Source organism: Phaeoacremonium minimum, assembly GCF_000392275.1.
Source record: "Phaeoacremonium minimum UCRPA7 unplaced genomic scaffold PA7_03_scaffold_408, whole genome shotgun sequence".
Taxonomy (NCBI): Eukaryota; Fungi; Ascomycota; class Sordariomycetes; order Togniniales; family Togniniaceae; genus Phaeoacremonium; species Phaeoacremonium minimum.
The window spans coordinates 168,655-175,862 of NW_006921310.1; positions in this window are offsets into that span (position 1 = coordinate 168,655).

Here is a 7,208-nt window from a genome sequence, read left to right on the forward strand (position 1 = left end):
CCCAAGACCTGGATGAGTTGGATCGGGATATCTAATATTCATTGAAGATAAAGGAGTATTTGTGGTGCTACCAATCTCAACTTGGCACCAACACCAAGAAGTGCCGTAATAGAGGTGACACCAGCCGGTAACTGCGTGATCGGGCGCTCGCTGTGAAAAGCAACGACAAAATGAAACCAGGAGTTGCTGCATAATAGGAACATTATGGGGGGCTCCTGCGCAATACTCTACTACACTTCATCTGGCGGGGTAAGAGGCGCACGCCGGCGAGACATTTGGCGCAGCCAGACACCTCTGAACGGCGTGGCATCGCCCGTGATGGATGGCGCGGGGCCTTCAAACAAGCGGTGTCTTTGTTTCAAGGCGACGTCAGCCCGGCGTGGGAGTCCAAATTTATCTTCGTCTCGACACCTGGCTCAGTCAGATCTCGGATTGATGGCGTGGCGGTTCCATGGAGATTGCTATGACACTGCTGGCTGACCATGTAAGCAGTAATGTACAGCATCGCGGCACGATCAAAGACAGCGGAATTTAGCTCAAAGAGCCTTCAAACCTTCGCAATTTACCTTAATTACAGCGCCGCACTCCGGTACATGCAAACCTGGTCAGGCGTGGTCTGCCGTGTCGCCGCATCGTCAGGATTTAACGTGATGACATCGCGAAGTTTATAACCAACTACCGCTGGCCATGTTAATCCCGCCTTGAAGTTTGAGCATGTCTCGGCAGAATCTCCGAGCCGTGCATGTATTCGGATCGCTTCATGGAGCCTGTCGAAAGACCAGCTCAATACCCATGATGGCGCCTACGATGAACATGGTGCGTATGGCACTTCAGTTGCTATTTGCTCACTCACCGTAGCCTAATTCCTTCATTTTCCGGGGTAATCTCCGGATTTGCAAGGCGGTACAGCGTTTCTTCGACAACTTCAGCAGCTGAGAGCTCATACCCATAAACTCTGGTATGCTTCCACAGAGCGGGGATCTCCCAGGAGAGCGGCGCTAGAGGAAATTACTCATTTTCAACATTCACGCGACTGCGTTCTGTTCGGATTTCAACCAACAGTAAAATCCGGCATGGCTGCTGACCAATTGGCCCTGGCTTGCCCGGCCTGTTCAATCCTAGCTGATATGGCCATTGATCTCCAGGCGTACCTCGCCCTCGGAGTCCGCTAGAACGCGCGATCTTGTTCTCCCAAACAACGGATCCTGGCATTCTTGCGTGGCCCACCGAGTGTCAGGCATCGCCCATCACCGATGCGATGGACACTGCTTCGATCGATGATAGGACATGACTTCATAGCAGCTGCCTCGGCCAGGAATTCCAGCCGCTTGCTGTGCGCCTAACTTAGCGGAGCAGCTCTCACAGCAGCAGCTCATGTCCGACTCGGCGATGGCAACGAAATGGCAGTACCTCGAGGTAATCAAAGCTATACGAAGCTAGACCCTTACTGTGGTAGTTGTCCGCCCGCATCTGCAGTGGCGCCCGCCGGCGTACCCTCCCGTGCTACAGCGCATCATCTCATTTGTATGTATTGGTTCCTGACAATGTCCACCTCCGTCTCGAAGAAGCGCGGGGTAGATGAGTGCTGCTACCACGCGTGCCAGACGCGTCCTGCTTGTTTGCAAAACACTTGTGGCAAACGCGACCTCGACGCCGATCCCAAGATCCAGAACTGGCTGACAGCCCCAATCCGGTTACCGATGACGCCTCAATCGAAGGTACATCGCAGAAGGGGTGTATGAATAGCATACTCAAATCGTGATCGAGACGAGAAGATGGTCCCACTTCAGAGGACTGCATTGCTTGTATCCAGCAGCACTTCCACAGCATACGACTAAGTGTGTTACACTGCAAGTAAACGGACGGTCTTAGCGGGCCACAAAAAAATTTCCGCTGCCATTCAGCCATGTCGTTACAACCGCAATCAGTCAATGCAATTCGGTGAAGAGAACCAGGAGAGAGGAACTCCAATCCCAATCGAATGTCGAAGCTTCGACAAGCAAAAAAGGATCATAGACGACATCTGCACGATTTGAACGTACGCGGGCAAAACCCAACAGATTTCTAGTCTGTCGCCTTAACCACTCGGCCAAGATGTCTCATGGGTTTTTGCTAGCTATATACGCTAAACTGGCCGATTTGCCGCTGGCGGCATGTGGATTACATCTTCTACTTCACGTACATCACGTAGAATCTTCTCACCCACTCGTACTCCTGCTGTTTGTTCTGTTTCTCTTAATATTGCATATTGCTTACTCAAACAAACAACCTAAGCCTTACAAAATACAGGCATGCACATAGTATACCAAGTACTAATTCATTCCATCACCATTTTGACGACACTCTGGGGTTTTATCATTCTTGCAGTTTCATCATAGGCATAAGAAAAATAATGCTACATATAATTATTTCAAGTGAGACACAATTGTAGATGCACCAGCAAAGTTGAGCTCTTCCACTGTCTCCTGCCAAAGCCTGTCCACCATCTCCTTGCCTTCCGCAGTATAAATTAGTGGTGGATATCTTAATACACGTCAGCCAAGTATGCTACCCTCTATAAATAGGGACAGAACTCACGGTTTGATAGTCCATTCACTGCAGTAGCTTCCATGACTCTCGCTGCCTTGCACAAGGGCACCATCCAAGTATGTACTCGCGCCAACAGCCAGAGACCTAGCCAGCAATACTTTCATGAATGGCAAGAAATACTTCTCAAACACTCCTCCCTCTTCTCTAGAGAATGCTGTTCCCTTTGTCAGACCTGGATTGACGGTGTTCACGATCACCTCCTCTGGGTTGACGTATTCAGCAAGTCTGGCAACCGCCATGATGAGCAGAAGCTTGGCTTTGCCATAAGTGTCCATCGGGTTGTAATTAGCTGGATCGTCGAATTGTTTGAAGAATCCCCCATCTCCTTTTACTGAGACCCAGAACGCAACGTCAGAGGTTACCACTGACAACCGACTGGGCCCTGGCAGTCTCCTTTTGGCTTTCAAGACAGGAAGAAGCAAGATAGTGAGGAGAATGGTGGACAAATAATTTACTTGAAAAGTGGACTCGTGGCCAGTATCCGTGTTCAGTGCGAACTTCTGCTTCATCAAGCCAGCGTTCAGTATGACGATGTCCAGCCTTGATAAGCTCTTACATTGCTCGACAAAAGAGTTGATCGATTGGTACGAGTCCATGTCGACAATGAGCACACTGATCTCAGCGGCAGAATATTGTCTCCTGAGCCTGGACGCAGCCTCATCTCCTTTGATCTTCGACCGCACAGCAAGAATGAGATGAGACACTCCCAACTCTAAGAGCTGCTTTCCTGCTTCCAAGCCAAGACCAACATTTGCACCTGTAATCAATGCAGTCTGGCCGGACAGGTCTATTGACTTAGGGATAGGCTTGCGGGTAACGAGGACCTGCCGCTCCAAGAACCCCAGGAGACTCTTCTCCCAGCGCGCGTTGTTTGCTAGAGCGGAAGACATTGAGATTTGGAAGCATAGTGCACATCGCGTTCTGTGAGTGGGAATCAAAGTAAATTCTGTAGCTCTTTTTGCTTTATAACTTATATCTTCTTCTAGCAAGATACTTCTTCAGTTGCGTCTGATGACGATGATTAAGCATCGGGATGCGGCTACATTTGGGTTTCCGGACTTGATGAGATCATTGACCACATTAATAATTGCGCTAATGATTGATTGGTTATGTCTGAGATCGTTCCGCTTCTAAATTGTGCACAGCGAACCTAGAGTCTTCATGTGTACGTATGTTTAGGTCAAAGCAAGCCACAAGCGCGGACCTCGGACTGGTGAGTTTGCCGAGCTTGATCTTGGCCTCGGAGTACACAAACACGATAATCTCATATCAAATTTTCTTTTAACAACAACATATATATTAGCTTAAAAGAAGCCTTTTATTAAACCTTGATGCCTACGATTTGTGTTGGTCAAAAAATGGCTCTAAATTCACATAATATTACGGACCTGAGCTATGGCTCTATGTTATTGGTACACTTTGGTGAATGATAATCTTAACACTTCTTCCACACCAGCCTTGCATTTTCTGGGTGATGCATCTGCACATTCAGAACCCATCCGCTGTCATGTACCACTCCCATAATCCGTTTTCGGGTCTGCTCTATGCTCTCACCCTTTTCCTGGAAGGGCTCAACCTTGTGGCTGTAGAAAATCGAAGCCATTAGGGCGACATGCTCGACCTGACCAAATTTTCGTCCTGGACATACGCGGATACCATCACTCCATGGCTGAAAAATCCCTCTAGGCGGCGTTATGACTTGCTCCTCTCCGTTGCTGTCGACTTGTATGAAGCGGGATGGTCTCCACTCCAAGGCATCCTCGCCCCAGTACTTTGGGTGAGCATGGATTGCGTTGATGTTCAATGTCATTGATACATCGCCTGGAATAGTGACCGTCCGCTTGCCGTCGTCTAACGTAAGCTGCACGGGTTTATCTGGTAATGTGCCCTTTACAATGCCAAGCAGGGGGTTATATAGCCTCAAAATCTCCAGCTGTATTCTTGTGAGCGAGACCCGGGGAAAGTTGTTTTGTGAGATAAACCTACCTGAACGGCATGTGTTCTTTTCAGCTTCCCGAAGTCCTCGTACTTCCACGAAGAAGGATCATCTTCCTTAAACACACTGCGTATCTCCTCCCTCATCCAGTCCTGGACTTCGGGGTGAATCGAGAGTATGATGAAGGTGAAGGCGAGCGAGTGCGCCGTAGTATCGTGGCCTCCGAAGGTGTAGACGAACATGTTCCCAAATACTTCCGGCTCACTTAATTGCTTGTCCTGAACAGATGCCCTGACGAGCGTCGCTAGCAGATTTCCCTGCGAACGAATCTCTTTGCCTTCTGTTTTACCCTCATTGAGCATGTCTGTCATATACTGCTGATAAGTTACCAAAGCATCGCCAATGGTTTTCATCGTGGCACCCATCCACCCAAGCTTAGGTATCATCTTGGGTCCGAGTGCGATGATAAGAACAGCATTCTTGAGAACAAGTCGTAATGCTTGGCGGTAGTCCATTCTTTTCTTTGGCTTGGACGGATCGGCTTGCTCTGGTGCTGTATGAAAATCGTAGACCTTGCCAAAGCCTGCACCAAGCATAATATTTAAGGCAAAGTTGCGAGTGTCATCGGCCGTTGAAGTCACACCAGCAGCTCCAGCAGCCAACCAGTTAGCTATCATTTGGTGTCCTTGACGCATGCTCTCTTGCCATACGACTTGATTTGTGTTGTCATTGAAAGACGTGACTGTCAGGCGACGCACTACCACATTGTGCAATCAGCAACTTCCTTACCACTAGCAGGGAACGGCAATGGCCCTTCGGGATATGTCTCTTGGAGACTTTCCCCAACGTTGAGTTTCGCACCGGAAATTTCAACTGGCCAAAATGAGTAATGGCACTTACTTCGTGCCCAATTTTCTCCAGCAGCCTGGTTCCAATTAGCTGCGAATGCAATTCGAGAGACGCATCTCAACTTGGATGGGAACACGTACAGTGGAGATATTTGGTCCGAACACATCCAGCATCTTGATACCCTCATAAGGTCTAGCCAGAGAACCCTTTCGCTCGCCCTGAAATATTTGGGTCAACCCATCGGGATCGGCCATGTCTATCCAAAGCTTGTCCGGCGTGACCTCAATGAATGCACTACCCATTTCTAGATGAGGCTGTGCTTTCTCAAGGAACTGCCAGCCGATGTGACCGAAACGTAACAGACGGCCTAGTCCAATGCGCTGCAGCATTGCAAAGACGATGTTGCTGGATATGACCCATATCGGATTCGTTGGGCTGAAAGGAACTATAACGATCGGTAGACCGATTTTGCGCGCCTTCAGATAGTTTCGCCAAAGGCAAAAGACATGGTAGGCCGGTAAAAGCAGGCAGGTCACTATAAAGGCTTTTGTGCTGAACTCCATGTTGATGTCGTCCAAATAGACAGCTTACAGAGGATCGATTGCAAATGCGAGATCTAAGAAGAGTTATTGGAGAATGAGAGTGCTGGGGGGCCAGCAGCATTTTAGTGCAATCAAGCTTAACAACCAACTAGACATGGTCGCATAATCCTTCGCACTAAAACCTTACATCTCGGATTTCAAAAGCTCAGGCTAAGCCCTCTAAAAGTAACGAAGGATCATGTAGGGATATAAAATGATTTCCTAGATTCCTTATCACAGTCGAAAGTGAGGATTTCTGATTTCTTCAATGACACACGTGATCCCTCCATTCTCGACCAGAGCCTGCAAAGGTGTCACTCCATACATATGCTTTGCGCATTGATTGTCTTCTAAATCTCAACGTCGCATGTTCCCAGAAATACCACATGCTGTATATGCCACGTGCCTCTGTTTTTCTTTGAATTTGTTAGAGATTGGTCTTTTCCATTTTTTCTAATACCAGAATTATCATGTATCAACCGATGAGCAATTTCGTATGCATAGTTCAAACCACTTGGTTTGGTGCCCTGGAGGCTGAACCTGCGTCAGCGCATTGAACGCCAACTGGATGGCCTCACAAAGGGCATTCTAGAAGTAACTCCGTACCGGCGCGCATCAACCAATCCTTTCTATCAGTGGCGTGTGCAATTCTTCCACCTCACAACGCGCGAGTTCTTCCGAGCCAGAATACAAAGGCTGCTAAGCTCATTTCCTAGTGTCGACCCATTGAGCTTCTTCACGCAAATACGACTGGCTGAACTCGTCTTTGGTATGGCCAGTTTTGATCTGCGTTCTATCCCTGATATCAACAAAGGAGACGCTGCACATCCGCATGAATTTCTCGTTGGTACATATCAAAGTTTGTACTACTTTCAAAAGGAATATAATTGGAGTGATGAAGGTGCAGGCTTCATTAGAATTGTCGAATCTTTTGAGGAGTTCTTACAGATGCTCAACCTGTCTGTCTCCAACTGTTACCCTCCTGGATGCAGCTACTCTGGATTTCCGCACTGCGGATGGCATGACGGGTATGCATATTGGACGAGTTTGCATCCTCGAGGGTCTCTGCTGCACCTTGCTGCATACTGTGGACTAAAACAGCCCGTTGTGTACGAGGTAGCGAAGCGACATGGACTTTCTTCAGGATCCCGTCATGTCAATCTTCTGTTCACTGCGTTGCATTCACCAAATTTTGGCTCAATCCAACCTCTGTTAGAACTTGGACTCTCATTCTGTGACAAGCTGTAGAGCGC